General features: G+C 41.3%; 1 pseudogene; it reads left to right on the top strand.

The window, feature by feature from the left end:
• Positions 1-3,345, top strand: part of LOC146999639 (uncharacterized) — a 28,127-nt pseudogene extending 24,782 nt beyond the window's left edge.
• Positions 3,346-22,732: the final 19,387 nt, after the last annotated feature.

Here is a 22,732-nt window from a genome sequence, read left to right as displayed (position 1 = left end):
GAAATGAGTAGAGAGATCACCTGATCGCTTTCGAAGGGGGATACATGAACAAGAGGTATGCCTTGCTCCAAAACCTGTGGTGTCAGTCTGGGGTCTTCAATGTCAGCCTCATCTTATCCTTTAAAGGAGGTGGGTTCTATGAAGCTGTACCACCAGAACGTCCCTATGCCCAACCTCATGTCCATGCATGCTTCATAGTGGAGAGGCAGAACCTGAAGCTTGATCAGGAGAGAGATGAGAAATGGACTCTTCTGCTTCCTCCAGTAGAAAAGAAGACTTGTATTCTGAATGAAGAATTCAGGGATAGAGGCAGTGGAGAGTGAGTTCCCAGCATGCATTTGGAAAGCACTTGACAGGATGTGGCTTTGTGAGGTTCTAGGTGATGTGAGTTTGTGGTGAGTGTTTATACTTGCCTGGCAGGTGACTGAGTACTTGGAAGCTCCTCGTAGTATCTAGAGGGACCTGGTCCCACATTTTATTTCTCAGTGCATGTCTAGAAGGCCTGAGGTTCATTCCTGTTCCTTTTTGTCTGTTTTCCTTATACTGAGAGACAGTAATGTTGCATAAATTACTTTTTCTGTCCAAATTATGTAAAGCGTCTTCAGCATCACGAACATCCTCAAATTGAACATATGCAAATCCTCTTGGGCGCCGAGTGTAGAAATCAAGTGGGACATAAACATCTACTATTGGACCATAACGACCAAATTCCCGACGTAAATCTTCAGACCTGGTGTCGTCCGCCACGTTCCTGACGAACAGAGACGTGTTAGGGGGGCGCAGGTATCGGGACATGGCGGCGACTCTGGGCCAGCGGCGCTAACGGGCTCGGGCAAACCGTCCGCAGCTCCGGCGGCCACTCACATCCACTCACACCACCGCATAAATTACTTTTGCATCTAATTGTGCTCTGTTTCTGTCTCTGGCTCTCATTCTCTGACTATTTCCTTTTCTCCGTGTATGTGTGTGTGTGTGTGTGTGTGTGTGTGTGTGTGTGTGTGTGTGTGTGTGTGTGTTCAAGTCTGTGAGTCTGTGTTTGTGCACAGGAACCTACATGTGCATTAGTTTTGTATGTTTAATTTTCCCTCCAAACTTGGGAACCTATGGAGTCTGTGTTTGGCTTGAGGATTTATCTTCATAACAATTTCAAGCTGATGTTAGTTCTGAAGTCTCAGAGCCCTGACTTTATTCAACACTCTTCTTTGCTTATGTGGTCACAATTGTGCATACACTTGTATCCTTTGGGCATATTATAAAGCTGTGGTGATGTCTGATCACATCTCCAGGGTTATGCGTAAGGTCTGTTTCTACGGTATAAGTTATTCAGGATTTACAACCCCAGTTGTGAAAACAGGAAAAATGTAATCACAGGTTTCTGGTGGGCAAAGACGTGAGGCCTAGGCTCTTGAGAACATAGCTGGTTATATGGCAACATCCAACCCTACTGATTGAACACAGGGAGCCAGGGAACCCTCCATCTTGATGCTTAGCTTCTGCTGCCCTGGACAAGGATAACAAATTTCGAAGCTGAAGATCATCCCAGTATATAGAATCCAGAATGTGCTTTCCATGGCTGGGGTAGTCCAGCACTCAGCCTGAGAAATGTGTTCCTAAAGGCCCATATTCATGGAGTTCTGTCTTCCTAGGACCAGGCCCTTCCAGAAGATAAATCCATTCTATGAGCTCAAGAAGGAGATAAACTTTTATTTGTAAGTACCAGTCAGTGAGCCCATCAATTGTGGAATGGCAATTCTGCCTTCCTTGGTTTATGGACTGGAGATTCTGCAGTTCTGGTTCTACCCCTTCTGCTTTTAGCCATCAGTGTGCCTTGGGATAATAAACTCAGTTTTCATAAACCCATAAGAGACTGTTACCCCTCCCAGCATTGTCCAAGCATCCTTAGAAGCCTCTCAATAGAAGAGTGAATGTGCATGGTTATTATGCAGTACTGAGAGCCTGGTTCTCAGATAGTGTTTTAGAGAGCTGAGTGAGACATAACACAAGGATAGAATGCCCTCCCCTTGGTTCTTTTGACTTACCCTGATGGTATTTGCACTCCACTAATTGATGTTACCCCAGTGCCTCATTCTTTTGGAGATACATGGACCCTTATTGGTGTTTGGGCTGCAGCTATAAATTCTTCTTTCCTGAAATGGCTGTTTGCTGTCATAGATTTATTGAGAGGTATTGCATTAAGTCTTCATAGGAATCAGGGTCCTGATGGGCTTAATGGGCCTGTACATAGGAATGGGAGGAGGCTGCAGGATCTTACTATGCAGAGGGTGTTTCCAGAAACCTACATAGCTGGCTCATGGAAAAGAATCTAATTAAGAAGATGCCTGTCCCACTGAAGCAGGAGAGCAAGGAAGTACAGATTGATTGGGCCCCCATTCAGAAATGTCTGGTTGATATGAATCTGAATGGTAAAGAAGAACAGGAACAGACCAGCAACCTCGAGACCCAACAACTTCAGGTAGGGACAAGCAGCTCAGTCAAGCTAATACTGTCTGACACCATTTGCCCCATTGGATTCATCTTTGTTTTCCCCTACCACCTTTCTAATCCACACTCCCAACCAGCCACCCACGTCATGGAATGTGGCTGTTCATTGCTCTTTTTATACACACATATTCTGGGAAGTTAGCCTCTTGTGAGGCAAACTAAATCATTGGCAAGTGGACCTTGATGCTCTGCTTTAATCTGAAGTCTAGAAAGGGTGACAGATGAATAACATGCCACATTTCTACATGTGTTCATGATAAGTGGGATGGCATGCAGATCTTTGAGCAGCATCTAGGTCCTGGGACAGAGGTCATGCAAGGGTCATGTGACTTGAGGTGGGAAGAACCTTGCAGGGTTAAAATCAAAATGCAAATACCAATGAGTCCTTTCATTGTCATTAATCTGGGGGGCTTAAGGGTTTCTTTCTTTTTGTAATCCAATGAGGTCTCTTCCTATTGCCCAATTCTTGATTTCCTCAGATAGAAATAGGAGTGGCAGCTTGTCAGTCAATGTGTTTGTGAGTGTTGTTTGACATTTTGCCCTGCATGTATATAACAGCAATGGTTTCAGTTAATAGATCAGTGTTAACTGTCCTGTTGAGGTGGTGGGAGACAGCAGTCTGACAGCTGACATTTAGGTCTCCACTAAGTCTGTGCCTTTAGAACTACCTTCCTCTCCTAGGACTCAGAGACTCCAGCAAGAGTTGAAATTTTCACAGCCCAGGAAGAGAGCCTCCTGCAGAATTAGTTTCCACCTCAGGAGCCCCCTGCTGAACTCCATCCCCAATATCCACAATCTTCCTTGGATGAATCTTCTTCCACACAGTTCATTTCCTCAGTGTGAATAGGAGGAAACCAGTGGGCCAGGTGATTCAGGGTGTTATTCCCTTTCCTGTTCTGGCAACACCCCTTGAGAGAGGACTGAGGTGACTGCCTTGTCAACAGCAGTCCAAGAGGAGATACAGGCTGTAGGTCTGTACTACTTAATATGCAGTGAAAGAATGCTAATGTACAATATTTTTCTGTTAGAGTTTTGGTTGAAGTTTTGCTTTTTATTGTTTATTGTTTTATTCTTTTTTAGGGTTTTGGGAAATTATATGTTCTTATTATTGGTATTCATGTTTGGTTTTTTTATTTTATCTACTTATATTAACTATACTTTTAAAGCCTGTTTTTTAAGCATTATATTTCTTATGAATAAAAATTGATTTACAACTCTTGGCTCTTAAGACCATCTTCCTTATTCAGATTTCTCTCCCCTCCTGTAAACCTAGAACCCACAGCCAGAGAAGGATCTCTGTGAGTACCAGGCAGCCTGGGCTACAGAGTGAACTCAATGTCACCAAGGTGTATACAAGACAGTGGTCTCTTGTGAATAATGTGACTTGCCCCATATAAACACACTTTATCATGTAATCACTGTGATACTGTATTCATGCTAACATACATTCTCCTATACCTAAAATATAGCACTCTATAATGTACGTTCTTGACTGACACTGTGGACCAGATATTGAGTAATATACAGTCATTGCTCTGCTGCTGCTGAGGAAATAAAAACATTCATAAAGGAATATGAAATAAATCAAGAAGGCCAGAGCCATATACCTCAGTTTTGCTTGCAATACAGCATCACTGACAACCACACTAGAGATACGGCCTTCCAAGTCAGGCTCTGAAATAGTATTTGATAGATGCTCTTGTCCATGAACATAATTTGCCGTGATTTTTGTTTGGTTGGTTGGTTGGTTTGGTTTTTGTGCTGTTTAGAGTCATTTTTACTTATGTGAATGGTTGTTTTCCTATGATATGTCTGCAGCTCTTCCTGAGTATAGTAACCTCAGAGGCCAAAAGAAGGAATAGTAGGCCCTGTTTTGGATGACTGTTAGGTCCCATGTGGGTCTTTTGAGAGAGCAGCAGATTTTCTAAGCTGTGTGACATCCCCACACCTTTTGCTGGTGCTGTTTGTCCTTCTAGTGCATGTGTTGTATTAGGTGGACTGGATTACCTGCAATTAAGGGGAGAAATCTCAGGAGATGCTTGAGCTGTGCATGTTCAATCTTCTAGGCTTGCCAGGCATGTATGCAGGACTCTGATGTTACCACTGCTCATTGTGTGTTCAGGATCATGACCCAGCATCTGTTATTTTCAATTTCAGAGCAGATCTTGCACTTCTAATCTAGGATGACCATGTAGATTAGGCCTATCCTTAAATTTCAGAATTGAGACTGGACTCCGGTAGGCTGTGTTGGGATGATGAAACCCTCTTAGTAACAACAAACGTATCTTAAAATGAGCAATGTGGGGAGGAAGCTCAAGAGCAGCCACACTGACTGGAACCTGCAGCTGTGTCCACATGTTTCTGGTGGAGAGCATGCCCGTGCATGTGGAGAAACTTGGAAGGTCATATGCAGCTGCCCTTTTGTCACACCAGATCTGGGAGTATATTGAGGAAGTGCTTCTCCCAGGTGACTGCTGTCCAATTCATGGAATGGAAGTATTTATTGAGACTGGAGATTGGTCAGAGAGTTATAGTGTAGCAGAAGTAATCCACAAATACTTATTGACACACAGAACATTTACACTCTCAGCAGTCAGAGTATCAGGATAGAGGCTTTGGTTACTCTCTACTTTAGGTCTTCTGGTTTCTATGAACTGACAGAGAGAAGTTCATCAGCAGTGCACTAGGAACGAGGTGAGACTAGATTGAGACCACACAACCATGTTACTATTGTACTTGTGGGGACTCGTTGAATATCTTGGAACCTGGAGGGAACTGGGTCTTGATAAGTCTACTCAGGTGTGGTGGTGTGTTTAGTAAATGTTACCAGATGCATACATTAACCTGGATTTTTCTACTTGCACATGTGACATGAGTCAATAATCCATGTCAGCCTTTAACAGACTAAGCGGTCCTTAATGTACAGTGTGGACAGCAGTTCCTTATTTTCTCTCCCAGATAGCTAAACATTCCCAGTCTTAAAAGCATTTTGTAAGCCATTCTTGTGAACCAGTCTTGAGATGGCCACATTGTCCGCTGAGTGTCTTCATCCAGGCTGCACTGTAATTGTTGTAGAAGATGAATTGGGTTCCAGCCCTGGGATGTAATTCAGTGGCAGAGTATTTCCCAGCATTCACAATATAGTATGTTCATCACTACTCTAAGGGCAACAGCAGAAGAAAAATAAAATAAAAAACACAATTGCATTTAAGGTGTAACCTGCAACAAAACGAGAGTAACCACAGGGGCTGTCAAGTCACTCTAAGGCTAACTGCCCCCCACTCTTACCCCCCCTGCCCTGCCAAGCTTCCTCCAGTGATTCCGTTTGTGATGTCTTTTTGTTAATGGGTTCATTATTCAAAGGGTGCAAATAATTTGCACACAATGTCAATAAAGCACACATACACACACACACACACACACACACACACAAAATCACATAGAACATGAATACAGATAAAGAGATCATGAAATGATTTGGGAGCCAGGTGTAGTGGCGCATGCCTTTAATCCCAGCACTTGGGAGGCAGAGGCAGGCAGATTTCTGAGTTCGAGGCCAGCCTGGTCTACAAAGTGAGTTCCAGGACAGCCAGGACTATACAGAGAAACCCTGTCTCTAAAAACAAAACAAAACAAAACAAGAAAAAAAGAAAGAAATGATTTGGTTGAGATGATCAGCTAATGAGATGGATCAACTGGTATTCATCCTTGGTGCCAAACCTAGAAACATGAGTTTCTTCCTTGGGAACGACATGGTAGAAGGAACATATCTCCCACAAATGATTTTTGTCTGTGGTGTGTGTGTGTGTGTGTGTGTGTGTGTGTGTGTGTGTGTGTGTGTGTGCACTCATGATCCCATTATAATTTTTTCCAATAGGACTCGAAAGACCATGGTGGAAAATATTGTGGAAGTATGTACAGACCTCTGTTAATGTCTCCTTGCAGGTAACACTGACATAGTAGACTGCTTCAATACACCCTTAAACCTGGCTATGAAGGGGTTTTAGTGAGGATGTCATGTGCATCACACACCACAGAGAACAGCAAGAGCTTTGTTTATTACATGCTGCAGTTCCCAAGGTGAGGCAAAGCCTCATCCCATTGAGAGACTGGTTGGATTTGAAGGCAGGATATAAACAGGAATCAATCAATTAGAAACAAAGAGAATAATAAAAAGAGTCAAGGAATCCAAGAGCTAGTTCTTTAAGAAAATCAAGAACACAGACAACCCATTACCCAAATGAAATAAAAGGCAGAGAGATTATCAAAATCAAGAAAGAAGAGGGGGGCATATGCAACTAGAGACACAGTTCTGCTGGGCACTGGTTAGTTCATATTATTAATCCCAATACAAGTGAATGCCAGGGACAGGAATCAGGAGTGGGTGGATTGGGGAGCAGGGTGGGGAGGCCAGTGAGGGTATAGGGGACTTTCAGAATAGCATTTGAAATGTAAATGAGGGGCCACCTAGGGCAAGGAGTCACTGGACACACCACGGTCCCTAAAAGACTCTAGACGCAATCTTAGGATCACAAGTGAGTGGAACACAACATCTATTCCAATCCAATCACACGGAACCTGAGACAGCAGAAGGGAAGCAGAAAACCTGCTTGACCAAAGGCACAAGTCCCTTCCAATTGGCACCAGCACTGGGTCACCTTGGGCCCGGAATCAGTGGACACCCCAACAGTCCCCAGAGGACTCTTCACTCGATCTTAGGATCACTGACCAGACAGCTTTATGGTCCTCAAAGGAGACACCAATTCCAGGCACTGTAACACGCCCAGAATCTTAGGACAACAGGATCCCAGGATAACAGAAGCTGGGTCACACCAGTATTTCAGGGTCTCAGAGGAAGATTGACTGCCAAAAACTCTGACACACCCAGAACCTCAGGTTCACAGGAGCCCACAAGCAAAGGATCACAGAGAAAGCTGGACTCTGAGGAGTCCTGAATCAATTGGGATTATAGGAAGGACAGGCTCCAATCAGATATATTGAGGGCAATAAGCACTTGAGATAATCAGATGGCAGGAGGCAAGCATAAGAACAGAAGCAACAGAAGCCAAGGTTATTTGGCATCATCAGAACCAAACTCTCCCACCTTAGCAAGTCCTGGATACACCATCACACCAGAAAAGCAAGACATGGATCTAAAGTCACTTCTCATGATGATAAAGAAGGACTTTAAGAAGGAAGTACAGGAAAACACAGGTAAATACCTAGAAGCCTTTAAAGAGGAAACACAAAAATCCCTTAGAAAGATACAGGAAAACACTACCAAACAGGTGATGGAATTGAACAAAACCATCCAAGATCTAAAAATGGGAATAGAAACAATAAAGAAAACCCAAAGGGAGACAACTCTGGAGATAGAAACCCTAGGAAAGAAATCAGGAGCCATAGATACGAGCATCAGCAACAGAATACAAGAGATGGAAGAGAGAATTCCAGGTGCAGAAGATTCCATAGAGAACATGGACACAACAATCAAAGAAAATGCAAAATGCAAAGAGATCCTAACTCAAAACATTCAGGAAATCCAGAACACAATGAGAAAACCAAACCTATGGATAATAAAAGTAGATAAGAATGAAGTTTTTCAACTTAAAGGGCCAGCAAATATCTTCAACAAAATTATAGAAGAAAACTTCCCAAACCTAAAAAAAGAGATGCCCATGAACATACAAGAAGCCTACAGAACTGCAAATAGACTGGACCAGAAAAGAAATTCCTCCCGAGACATAATAATCAGAACAAAAAATGCACTAAATAAAGACAGACTACTAAAAGCAGTAAGGGAAAAATGTCAAGTAACATATAAAGGAAGGCCTATCAGAATTACTCCAGACTTCTCACCAGAGACTATGAAAGCCAGAAGATCCTAAACAGATGTTATACAGACACTCAGAGAATAAAAATGCCAGCCCAGGCTACTATACCCAGCAACACTCTCAATTACCATAGATGGAAAAAACAAAGTATTCCATGAAACAACCAAAATCACACAATATCTTTCCATGAATCCAGCCCTCCAAAGGATAATAACAGGAAAACACCAATACAAGGACAGAAACTAGGCCCTAGAAAAAGCAAGAAAGTAATCCTTCAACAAACCTAAAAGAAGACAGCCACAAGAACAGAATCCTAATTCTAACAACAAAAATAACAGAAAGCAACAATTACTTTTCCTTAATATCTCTTAATATCAATGGAATCAATTCCCCAATAAGAGGACATAAACTAACAGATTGGCTACACAAACAGGACCCAAACATTATGGTGCTTACAGAAAACCCATCTCAGGGAAAAAGACAGACACCACCTCAGAATGAAACTCTGGAAAACAATATTCCAAGCAAATGATCTGAAGAAACAAGCTGGAGTAGCCATTCTAATATAGAATAAAATCGACTTCCAACCCAAAGTTATCTAAAAAGACAAGGAGGGGCACTTCACACTCATCAAAGATAAAATCTTCCAAGATGAACTCTCAATTCTGAATATCTATGATCCAAATGCAAGGGCAGCCACATTCATTAAAGAAACTTTGGTAAAGCTCAAAGCACACATTGCACCTCACACAATAATAGTGGGAGACTTCAACACCCCACTCATCAATGGACAGATCCTGGAAACAGAAACTAAACAGAGACACAGTGAAACTAATAGAAGTTATGAAACAAATGGATTTAACAGATATCTACAGAGCATTTTATCCTAAAACAAAAGGATATACCTTCTCAGCACCTCATCATACCTTCTCCAAAATCGACCATATAATTGGTCACAAAACAGGCATTAACAGATACAAAAGTATTGAAATTATTCCATGCATCCTATCAGATCACCACAGACTAAGGCTGATCTTCAATAACAACATAAATAATAGAAAGCCAACATTCACGTGGAAACTGAATAATACTCTCCTCAATGATACCTTGGTCAAGGAAGGAATAAAGAAAGAAATTAAAGACTTTAAAAAGTTTAATGAAAATGAAGCCACAACATACCCAAACCGATGGGACACAATGAAAGCATTTCTAAGAGGGAAACTCATAGCTCTGAGTGCCTCCAAAAAGAAACTAGAGAGAGCATACACTAGCAGCTTGACAGCACACCTAAAAGCCCTAGAACAAAAGGAAGCAAATTCACTCAAGAGGAGTAAATGGCAGGAAAAAATCAAACTCGGGGGCGAAATCAACCAAGCTGAAACAAAAAGAACTGATCAAAGAATCAACCAAACCAAGAGCTGGTTCTTTGAAAAAATCAACAAGATAGATAAACCCTTAGCCAGACTCACTAGAGGGCACAGGGACAGTATCCTAACAACAGATCCTGAGGAAATCCAAAACACCATCAGATCCTTCTACAAAAGGCTATATTCAACAAACTGTAAAACCTGAATGGAATGGACAAATTTCTAGACAGATACCAGGTACCAAAGTTAAATCAGGATCAGATTAATGACTTATACAGTCCTATATCCCCTAAAGAAATAGGAGCAGTCATTAATAGTCTCCCAACCAAAAAAAAAAAAAAAAAAAGCCCAGGACCAGGTGGGTTTAGTGCAGAGTTCTGTCACACCTTCAAAGAAGAGCTAATTCCAGTTCTCAAACTATTCAACAAAGTAGAAACAGAAGGTACTCTACCCAATTCATTCTATGAAGCCACAATTACTCTGATACCTATACCACATAAAGACCCAACAAAGATAGAGAATTTCAGACCCATTTCCCTTATGAATATTGGTCAAAAATACTCAATAAAATCCTCGGAAACTGGATCCAATAACACATCAAAATCATCATTCATCATGACCAAGTAGGCTTCATCCCAGGGATGCAGGGATGGTTTAATATATGGAAATCCATCAACGTAATCCACTATATAAACAAACTCATAGACAAAACACCACATGATCATCTCATTAGATGCAGAGAAAACATTTGACAAAATCCAACACCCATTCATGATAAAAGTCTTGGAAAGATCAGGAATTCAAGGCCCATACCTAAACATAATAAAAGGAATCTATAGCAAACCAGTAGCCAACATCAAAGTAAATGGTGAGAAGCTGGAAGCAATCCCACTAAAATCAGGGACTAGACAAGGCTGCCCACTTTCTCCATACCTATTCAATATAGTACTTGAAGTCCTAGACAGAGCAATTCGACAACAAAAGGAGGTCAAGGGGATACAAATTGGAAAGGAAGAAGTCAAAGTATCACTTTTTTCAGATGATATGATAGTATATATAAGTGACCCTAAAAATTCCACCAGACAATTCATAAACCTGATAAACAGCTTCAGTACAGTAACTGGATATAAAATTAACTCAAACAAATCAGTGGCCTTTCTCTACACAAAGGATAAAAAGGCTGAGAAAGAAATTAGGGAAACAACACCTTTAACAATAGTCACACACAATATAAAATACCTTGGTGTGACTCAAATAAGGAAGTGAAAGATTTGTATGATAAGAACTTCAAGTCTATGAAGAAAGAAATCAAAGAAGATCTCAGAAGATGGAAAGATCTCCCATGCTCATGGATTGGCAGGATCAATATAGTGAAAATGGCTATCTTGCCAAAATCAATCTACAGATTCAATGCAATCCCCAACAAAATTCCAACTCAATTCTAAACTGAGTTAGAAAGGGCAATTTGCAAATTCATCTAGAATAACAAAAAAATCTAGGATAGTAAAAACTCTTCTCAATGATAAAAGAACCTCTGATGGAATCACCATGCCTGACCTAAAGCTGTACTACAGAGCAATTGTGATAAAAACTGCATGGTACTGGTATAGCAACAGACAGGTAGACCAATGGAATAGAATTGAAGACCCAGAAATGAACCCACATACCTATGGTCACTTGATCTTTGACAAGGGAGCTAAAACCATCCAGTGGAAAGAAACCAGCAATTTCAACAAATGGTGCTGGCACGACTGGCGGTTATCATGTAGAAGAATGTGAATTGATCCATTCTTATCTCATTGTACTAAGGTCAAGTCTAAGTGGATCAAGGAACTCTACATAAAACCAGAACCACTGAAACTTATAGAGGAGAAAGTGGGGAAAAGCCTCAAAGATATGGGCACAGAGGAAAAATTCCTGAATAGAACAGCAATGGCTTGTTCTGTAAGATTGAGAATTGACAAATGGAACCTCATAAAATTGCAAAGCTTCTATAAGGCAAAAGACACTGTCAATAAGACAAAAAGGCCACCAACATATTGGGAAAGAATCTTTACCAAAACTACATCAGATAGGGGACTAATATCCAATATATATGAACTCAAGAAGATGGACTCCAGAAAACCAAATAACCGCATTTAAAAATGGGGCATAGAGCTGAACAAAGAATTCTCAACTGAGGAATATAGAATGGCTGAGAAGCACCTGAAAAAAAAATGTTCAACATCCTTAATCATCAGGGAAATGCAAATCAAAACAACCTTAAGATTCCACCTCACACCTCAGAATGGCTAAGATCAAAAATTCAGGGGACAATAGATGCTTGCGAGGATGGTGAGAAAGAGGAACACTCCTCCACTTCTGGTGGGATTGCAAGCTTGTACAACCACTCTGGAAGTCAGTCTGGAGGTTCCTCAGAAAATTGGACATAATACTACCAGAAAATCCAGCAATACCTCTCCTGGGCATATATCCAGAAGATGCTCCAACTGGTAATAAGAACACATGCTACACTATATTCATAGCAGCCTTATTTATAATAGCCAGAAACTGGAAAGAACCCAGATGTCCTTCAACAGAAGAATGGATACAGAAAATGTGGTACATTTACACAATGGAGTACTACTCAGCTATTAAAAACAATGGATTTATGAAATCCTTGGACAAATGGATGTATCTGGAGGATATCATTCTTAGTGAGGTAACCCAATCACAAAAGAAGTCATTAGATATGCACTCACTGATAAGTGGATATAAGCCCAGAAACATAGAACACCCAAGATACAATTTGCAAAACACAAGAAAATCAAGAAGAGGGAAGACCAATGGGTGGATACTTCCTTCCTCCTTAGAATAGGGAACAAAATACTCATGAAAGGAGTTACAGAGACAAAGTTTGGAACTAAGATGAAAGGATGGACTATCCAGAGACTACCCTACCCGGGGATCCATTCCATAATCAGTCACCGAACCCAGACACTATTGCATATGCCAGCAAGATTTTGCTGAAGGGGCCCTGGTATAGCTGTCTCGTATGAGGCTATGCCAGTACATATTTTGTATTTGTATGCAAATACAAAAGTGGATGCTCACAGTCAGCTATAGGATAGAACACAGGGCCCCCAATGGAGGAGTTAGAGAAAGTCCCCAAGGAGCTGAAGGGGTCTGCAACCCTATAGGTGGAGCAACAATATGAACTAATTAGTACTCCCCGAGCTCGTATCTCTAGCTGCACGTGTATTTGGCCTTCACTGGGAAGAGAGGCCCCTTGGTATTGCAAACTTTATATGCCCCAGTACAAGGGAATGCCATGGCCAAGAAGCAGGAGTGTGTGGGTAGGGGAGCAGAGTGGGGTGAGGGTATAGGGAACTTTCATGATAACATTTGAAATGTATATAAAGAAAATAACATAAAAAATAAAGAATAAAAAAAAGAAAATAAAAATTTTTAAAAGTCCTCCAGCATAGAAAAACACAAGATACATACCTAAACATAATAAAAGCAATAAGCACCAAAGCAATAGACAACATCAAATCAATGAAGATGAACTTAAATTAATTTCACTAAATTCAGGGCTGAGACAAGGCTACTCACTCTCTTCCTATCCATTCAACAAAGTACTTGAATTCTTGTTGAGCAATAAGACACCTAAAGGGGATCAAGTGGATGGAAATGAGGAAGAAGAAGTCAAAGGATTGCTTTTTGCCCATGATATCATAGTATATGTAAGTGATGCCAGAGGGCCTACCAGAAATCACCTACAACTGATCTAGAAACAAAATGAACTAAAAAAATCATTAGCACTCTTTATTAAAATGATAAACAGATGGAGGAAGAAATGAGGAAAGCAACACACTTTGATATAGTCATAAAAATATAGAGTGTAACTCCAAGTAAGCAAATGGAAAACGCATATGACAAAACTTCAAATGTGAAGAAAGAAACATTAGAAGGAAAGATCTGCCATGCTCAGTCTATAAAAAGGCAACTGATTTTTAAGACATAGTGTCTGTAGTAGTTCAACTAACCCAACAATGGGCAGTAGTGAATGGGAAGTCCAAAAACCTAGTAGTTGCTCAGCACCACAAGGCTAGTCTTTTATCCAAACCTCTGTATAAGCTAGAACCCTGAAGAAGTAGGTTCCAACACATATGCTGGCAAACTAATACAAGCAGGTGAAGAAGAGTGAGTCTTCCTTCTTCAATGTCCATATGTGGGCCTCCAGTAGAAGGTGTATCCAAGATTACAGATGTGTGCCAAAACACCTGAATATGTAACTTGCTTTGTTCCAGGCTGACCATGAACTCAGATATGCTTTCCTCAGACTCCTGTGATTAAAAGCATATATACCTTGCCTGGACCTAAGCTTTTCATGGCCAATCTGCTTCAGTATCTCCACGCCAAGATCCGAATAAGAAGCCTGTGTCCTCCCCATCCTCTCACTCTAATTCACAGGTGTCCCCTCTCTTTCTGGCTTTTAATTCATTCCCGAATCATCAAGTTGACAATCAGAAATAGCCATCATACCAAGGCAACTTCAACCTTACAACTCCTTGTTCCAATGTGTGGAATCCACGTGTGATGATCTGGGCTGCTCCACGAGCATAGGTCACTTCCCCACCTTTACATGGTTGTCTCCACTCCACTGGGGCTATTCATGATAGTCATCCCATAATAAGCTGACATCACTAATAAGCTTGAATATTCTGTTGCAATATAGCTTCACTAATATCCTCTCAAAGGCTCTCTTCATTGTGTCAAGCTTAAACATATTAGCATGACCCTTTTAGTGCTGGGACATCTGCTGCAACTGAGGCTTTACTTTCACCAATGGCCTTCCCATGCCTCTCACACTGCCAAGCCTCAGTTGCCCTCCATGTCCCCTTCATATTTTCAAAGCCTGTACCACTGGGTGATTCTTGCACATTACTTAGTCCAGTTGCAATAGATGCATATCCTTCACTCTCTGGAACAGTTTCTCTATGCTCTCAGAACACACGCCACAGATTTTATCTCAGTAGTTCTGGTCTCTTCATAACCACTGCTAATTTCTAAGCTCCTACTAAGCAGTATCAATTGTTCCAGGAAACCCCTCTACTCTTGACCCTAAAAGCAGAGTCGTGTTGCTGAAGCTGCCACATTATGCTTCTTGCTGGGGCTGGAAAATGTGCTCCTTCTTCTATTATGTCATCACCAAATCTCCATTTTTAATGATTTCATTTGCTGCCTAAGCTTGACAGTCCTGCTCTGTAGACTGACCTTGAACTCAGAGATCTTCATGGCTATGTCTTCTAAATGCTGGGATTAATGGCAAGGTCTACCATGCCTGGACCAGAGCTTTTGTCTACCTGCAACTCTCTCTGTTCTACACTGGCCTTGAATGTGGAGATCCCTTAAGCTTTTCATGGTCACTGTTCTTCAGGATCGAAATCAAGAGCCTGTGCATCCAGCCTCAAGCTCTGGATCACAAAAGGATCCTCCATTTCTGGAGAATAGTTCATGCCACATTAAAAGTACAAATAAAGTATGAATAAAAGCAATACCCAGGTAATACTGCTGAATATGACATAACTATTGCTAGCTCTTGTGCGAACACAATAAGCTTAGCTGGTTGGGATTTTGCCCTGAGAGTCTCACTCCCATAATCTGGTTATCTCATCAGGTTATCACACAGAATCTAGCTCCATTTCACTTCCTAGTGCTCCTTTATGTCTTGCACTTCATATTCTGTATTTTTCTTTTATCATCAGCTTGGTAAAATTCATCAAAACACTTTTCATGAGAGTAAACCAGAGGACAAAGTGTATGCTGGGCTCTTCTTAGACTTCCTTTGTCAAGCAATTTTTCTGACTCTCTTCATGCTACCCTGTACCTCTCAATCTTTTCAGATAATGGCAAAAGCAGCCAGATTCTTCACTAAAATACCACAAAACAGTTTCTATGTCACATACTGACATCGTTCACCTATGAAACCTCTTGAGTCACTATCAGTCACCCTCAGCACCAACTACTTCCACATTTCTTGTAGGATGGGACAAAGGCACTGCTTAATGCATTGCACTACTTTCCAAATCAAAAGTCCCTAAATCCACATTCCTCCAAACAACACATGGTCAGGCCTACTATGTCAATATCTCACTCTAGTTGGCAATGTCTGACTTACTTAGGGTTTCTAGTGCTGTTCAGAGACAACATGACCAAAGCAACTTTAATAAAAACAACTTTGAATTAGAGCTGGCTTATTAGTTCTTAGTTCCAGATAGTCACAGCATTTGACTGAACTATGAACTAAGAATTTACATCCTTTTCTGAATTTTAACATGAGAAGTCTGTCATTCGTAGCCAGGAGGAGGGTCTTAATTCCCACCCCCACAGTGACACAATTCCTGCAACAAGACTAAGTCTACTTCAATATAGCTTCACCTCTTAATAATGACACTCCACAAGACAAGCATATTCAAACAACCACACCCAGTGGCTTAGTGTTGCGGCCTGCCCGCAGTCCACAACACGAACGGTTCAACTGAGAATGGCAGTTTGAACTGAAAAGAGAGGAATCTAGACAGGGCGGAAGAAACAATGGAGCCAAGACAACGAATATTCTGATCAAGGCTCAATTTTACTATTTTCAGACACTCAGTTATAAAGGAAGGGGGAGGGAACCCAACTTCCCGCCAAGTAACTCAGGGTCCAGTAGCAGGACGAACACGTGTGTGCCTCCAGGCAGCAAAGGCAGGTTCCAGCAGTAGGCGTGGCAGGACGAATGAGCAGGTAGCTCCACCCTTGAGCAAACAGGTTCCAGGCTGGGGGAAGGGAGGCCACATTTCCTCCCATTAGTTAACAAAACAAAAATAAAAAAGGGGGTGGCCTGAGGCAGAAAAATTATCTATGTTCAATAGTTCTGCCTGAGTTCTTAGGGCTAAAGAAAAAACCTGTTTCCATGGGATTCCCTAACTTTTCTAATGGTAAACTGTATTTGGCTAAGACTGTCTTTATTATCCTAGTAAACCACTTAACAGAATAGGCTCTGACTTTATAATGCTAATTAGTGCTGAATAGGTAGCTACCTGTTTGCATTTTAAGTAGGGCGTTGGAACCCTGGCTGAGTTTAACTAAACAAATTTAGAATAACACTGAGCTGATAATCCTCCGCAATTTTGGGTGACAGGCAGGGGAAACAGTGAGAAGGGGTAAGACCAGCTCTTTAGTACAAGGCCAGTTGGCTTTTTTTTATTTGGGTGGGAGGCAGTGAAGGGCTTGCCCTTACGACAGTAAGGTCTCCAACCTCTCTCCCCCCTATTAATTAAGTTTAAATAGGCAATGCTTAACAGAGGTGATCAAATGATTCTTTTCATCCATAGATGAGTGGGCCTTTAACCTTGACTTGGGTGGACATTGACCTGATTCCTCCCGTGAGCATTATAACAACTCACATCTGTGGCTCTTGGTATCTTTTGGGGAGGGGAGGCAGAGCCTTAAGTATTTTTGGTTTTTAGCTGGAATCAGATACCAACCTCTTTCAAATCAGGTGTGTCGCACAGGGAACTCAGAAATGGTCAAGCTGGACCTTCCCTCCGCAGTAATCTCCTGCGCCAAGCGGTACCCATACTGTATTCATATGATTATGTATCAGTAGCGCAATTCTGACTTATGCGCGGTCTCTATATGAGACTTGTCAACCTCAGATTTAGCAAGGCCTAGACAAGAATTATGTCAGTATTAACATCACTAATTTTGGTTAAAATAGGAGCTGAAAGTCTTTCCTCTTCATACCTGTTATTCCCAATAGCCTGAGGAACTAAGGACACCTTGCAGTAACAGCAAGGGTGAAAAGCCAGAGGCCAGCTAAGGGACTAAGCCCATCTCTATCAAAATAAGAACTAATCTCTGTAAATATATATGAAATTTCTACTTCCCTAGCTCTCCTGGTAAATCTAAATCTTATCTTAGAGTGAAAACCACATGCTGGGATGTCCTTGGAAGGGAGATTAGCAGTACCACCTGTTTGCTCTTAGGGGCGGAGAACCAGAGAATGTAGATTGACCTGCTTGAGAAAAGGAAGAATTCTAAACAATGAGAGTGTAGCAATGTAAATTTTCTGTTTGGAGAAGTCAAGGTACTTTATTTAGATGCAAATTGTAAAACTAAAGCTAATCTCTGGCCTCCTGTAGGGGAATTGGCTCAGAGGAAAACAGTTTTTTCTGAGAGCTTCCACTCCCAGCTGAACTCTAAGCACAAGAGGAATTTTAGTCTTTAGAATGATACTTACGAGAAGAGACAGAATCTGTGTTTACCTGACGAATTAATCTCTCTGGTAGCCACCGTGCTTCATCTTCATCTCGTGAAAAAACACAAACTGAGCCTCTTCCCCAGATTAGAACTGGATCTGGACCCTTCCATTTATTAGTCAGGGCGTCCTTCCATTTTACCAATGCATAAGAATTAGAAGTAACTGGGTGCCAGTGGCGTTCCGCTGCAGACTGACCTTTAATGTCAGTTTGCAAAAAGTTTAGGACAAATAAGGTGAAGGCAAGATGAGCCTTTGGTGACCTTGGGGGAAATGCTCTGAATTAACTTTGCTAGGTAATTTAGAATATAGGAATCTCTAATAATTGAACTGAATATTAGACCAGTCTAAGATTGAGTTAGAATGGCTGGTCACACTGAAGAAGAGTGAAAAATCATTATGACTCTATTAAATGACTAATTTTACTAAGTCTGAATATACAGTCTCTGATGTACTATTGCCATAAAGTTAAAAGGCTAGAAGCTAGTCTAAACTGGAAAAATGACAAGCAAGGATTTAAGGTAAACTTCCCTTGAGAAGCATTAGTTAATAAAATACTTTCCACTTAGGAAACAATATATACTGAAAGATTAAAACTTTTGGCTTCTTGTAAAGAAGCAGAAACAATAAACATTTTTCTTACATAATGTAAAGCTATATTAGCCATACGTAGAGGCAAAATTTTCTAGTGATTACCAGTTTACTAGAAGCAAAAATCTTTGAATTTAAGCATTATTTTAAACATCTGAATAGATCTGTAACACTGTTAAAAAGAAATTTTCTTGAACACAGGGAAAAACTTTTTTAGGCATTGTTTGCAAAACAAAAGAAAGGGCCACAAGCCGCTCTGGGGCTGCCCAGAGCCCTGTATTGACTCAAAGGTAAAATACTTTTTAATCTGAGCATTAATCTTAAATTTGCAATCAAACTGCAAGCTGCAGTCAATGGAACAATGGCAGTTTTAACCATAATTTTTAAGTTTTTGTGCAAGGTTAGGATAATATCTACAACTTTGGGAAAGCAAAACCTATGTTTAAAACAATTTATCACTGTTAAAATCAATATTAGAAGCATTACTATCATATTACGAAGTTTGGATATCAATTAATACCTATGAATACCTATTAAAGCAAGCTTTAACGCTTTAATAAAGAGGCATTGCTTTATATCTTATCTTAAATTTTACTATTTAGGATAGGAACCACATTGATCATTATCTAAACTAGAAATATCTTAAGAGACTCAGCCTCTGAAGCTTAATCTCAAACTCTAACTGCTGAGCCGTGTGTCCCTATGAGTAGCACCTCCCGAAGTGGTGACTATAGGTGAAGCAGGAGATTCGCAAGAGGACCAATTCTCATTAAGGTAATGGGCAATTCTTCTATCTGAGTGATTTTTGTTAAAATTCAGTCCATCATCAGAGTTTCCACATTTATCAATTTTTGAGTTAAGAAGATCTTTTTCTGAGGAGGCCTTCTCTGATAGGCACTCCTCCTGAGATACCACAAGCTCCGCCTGAGGGCGATTTAGCCCTGGAAAAGTTGCATCTTTTATAGCATCATTTACAAGCGCCCAGAGACCTAGGGTAAAATTATCTGTCTGAGCGATATTCAAGGCCTCACCAACTTTCTCCCAGGTTCCACAATCTATCGTTTCTTCTTCTTTGAACCATGGACAACAGCTATCTATCTTATCTAAAAAATTTCTTACTAATTGTACTTCAAGCCTTACTCCTCTGGCCTGAAGCAACTCCTGAACACTAAAAACAACCGCCTGATCCATGACTTTAAACCCTTCCTTCTTCCACCTAAACAGCTTTCTAAAAAGCTGCGGCACACCGCCTGTCTCCGTATCTAGTTCCGATTAACGAACTACTGACCCCAAGCAGAAACAGTGTTGGGTCAGCACTGATTCAAACTTGATTCGTATCCTACCACATCCTCAGCAACACTTTACAAAACTGAAATTTTAGGCTAGCACTAGCATGTGTACCTGTCCGTTGCTCCGATGCTCCTCTGATACGAAAATCCTTTCCTTTCTTGTGGAGCTCCACACAGCAGTCGTTTCTCTTAGCATCCCTCTGCCATTCTTCAGGTCCCAGTTCTGGCGCCAACTGTTGCGGCCTGCCCGCAGTCCACAACACGAACGGTTCAACTGAGAATGGCAGTTCGAACTGAAAAGAGAGGAATCTAGACGGGGCGGAAGAAACAATGGAGCCAAGACAACGAACATTCTGATCAAGGCTCAATTTTACTATTTTCAGACACTCAGTTATAAAGGAAAGGGGAGGGAACCCAACTTCCCGCCAAGTAACTCAGGGTCCAGTAGCAGGACGAACACGTGTGTGCCTCCAGGCAGCAAAGGCAGGTTCCAGCAGTAGGCGTGGCAGGACGAATGAGCAGGTAGCTCCACCCTTGAGCAAACAGGTTCCAGGCTGGGGGAAGGGAGGCCACAGCTTAGTTAGGCTTTTATTGCTGTGAACAGACACCATGACCAAGAAAAGTCTTATAAATGACATTTAATGGGGCTGCTTACAGTTTCAGAGGTTCAGTCTGGTATCACCAAGGTTTCAACATGTCAGCGTCTAGGCAGGCATAGTGTAGAGTTCTGCATCTTCATCTGAAGGCTGCTAGCATTTACAAACCATTCCATTCCCTAGTCCCCATAGGCTTGTTCTAACACATGAGTCTGTGGGGGCCATATCTAGACATAGCATAATAAAAACATACATTTAGTCCTACATCCAAATTCCCACAGTCTATAGCAGTCTCCATAATGTTAAAAGTCCAAAGTTCAAACTCTCTTGTGAGATTCATCCAGTCACTTAACTAGAATCCTCAAAGCAAGACAGGAAACCAGCTGGGCAAACTTCAAACATCTCCTTGTCTGATATCAAAGTGGTCTTCAAATCTCCAAAGCCATTTTCATTTTGTTTACTGCAAACTTCTTTTTCCTGAGCTGGTTCCAATCCTTATTTGCAGCTTTCTTCAGTAGATAACCTATGTCTCTGGCATGTAGAAAATCTTAGTTCTCCAAGGCAACTTTAATGATATACCTTCTTGTTTCAATGTCTGAGAACCACACATGAACTTTCGGGCTCCTCCAATGAGCTTGCTTCACTTCTTCAGCTTAGTTTGATCCACTCTACTCTTGCTGCTGCTCTTGGTGATCATCCCATGGTACTGGCATCTCCAATACACTGGGATATTCAGCTGCAAGTAGGCTTCAGCAATAACATCTCACAGGCTCTCTTCGTAGTGCCAAGCATGGCCCCTGTAGTTCAGGTCTGTCAACTGCAGCTGAGGCTGCCTCTGTACCAATGGCCTTCCATGGCTTCTCACAGTACCAAGCCTCAGCTGCTCTTCATGACCCCTTCATGCCTTCAAAACCGGTATCACCAGGGTGACTCTTACACATTACCAAGTACCGCTGCAGCACAAGGTACAACCTTGGCTAACTCTAGAACATTGCTTCTTTGTGTTCTCAGAAAACCCTTCCCAGAAGATATCACCTCAGTGATGCTGGTCTCTTCATCACCACTAATTTCTTAGATCCAGCTAACCAGCATCAACTGTTGCAGTAGTCTCCTTCTCCTCTTGACTATAAACCCAGAGACACATGGCTGAAGCTATCAAGTTCTGCTGCTTGCAGGAGCTGGAGCAAAATTATCACTAGCTTTCTGTTTTCCAACTCCTTCCCTGTCTGTGCTTGGATGTGCTGGATCATGCTGACCTTGAACTCAGAGATCTGCTTGGATTTATATCCTGGAATTAAAGCTATGTACCACCATACCTGGATCATAACTTAACTGGGTAGGATGTTGCCCCAAGGTCACCACTTTGTTAATTCAATTTAGTATCCTTGAACACAGGACTCAGAATCATTTCACTTCTTAGTGCCATTTTAATACTTGATCCATATATTTTATATTTTTCCTTTGAAAACTTGCAATGATTGTTCAAAATGCTCTTCATGAGACTTAACCAGAGAATAAACTTTATTCTGGACTTTTTTGTTATAATTAATAATAAAACATGAGTGAGGCTTTTGCTTAGCATTATACAGAATCTTCAGACAAGGGTAGAAAGCAGCCATGTTCTTCACCATGATACCACATAAACAGTGTCTAGGCCACATACTCAAATTTTTTTCCACTGAACCCTCTTGGGCCAGGTCTGCACAGTTCAACTCAATCTCAGCAATGATGTCTTTCATAGTTTTACTAGAACAGCTCATAAAGACCCACTTAAAGCATTACACTGCTTTCCATATCCAATGTGACAAAATCTACATTGTTCCAGACAAAAGCATGGTCAGGCCTTTCATAGGAATACCCCACTCCCAGTACCAATTTCTGTCTTAGGGTTTTACTGCTGTGAACAGACACCATGACCAAGGCAACTCTTATAAGGGACAACATTTAATTGGGGCTGGCTTACAGCTTCAAAGGTTCAGTACAGTATCATCAAGGCAGGAACATGGCATTATCCAGGTAGGCCTGGTAGAGGGGAAGCTGAGAGTTCTACATCTTCATCTGAGGGCTGCTAGCTTAATACTTGCTTCCAGGTAGCTAGGAGTAAGATATTAAAGCCTGAGCCTACAGTGACACACCTACTCCAACAAGGCCACACCTCCAAATAGTGCCACTCCCTGAGCCAACCATATACAAACGATCACACAAGAATAGCTAAAATAATCTGGTACAATGGAAGAGATTGTGAAGGTATCACTTATTCCTGATT

This window comes from Mus caroli, unplaced genomic scaffold, assembly GCF_978045245.1.
Source record: "Mus caroli unplaced genomic scaffold, Mus_caroli_1 scaffold_157, whole genome shotgun sequence".
Lineage (NCBI taxonomy): Eukaryota > Metazoa > Chordata > Mammalia > Rodentia > Muridae > Mus > Mus caroli.
The sequence above is the reverse complement of the archived record's forward strand: the minus strand, read 5'-3'. Positions and strand labels throughout refer to the sequence as shown.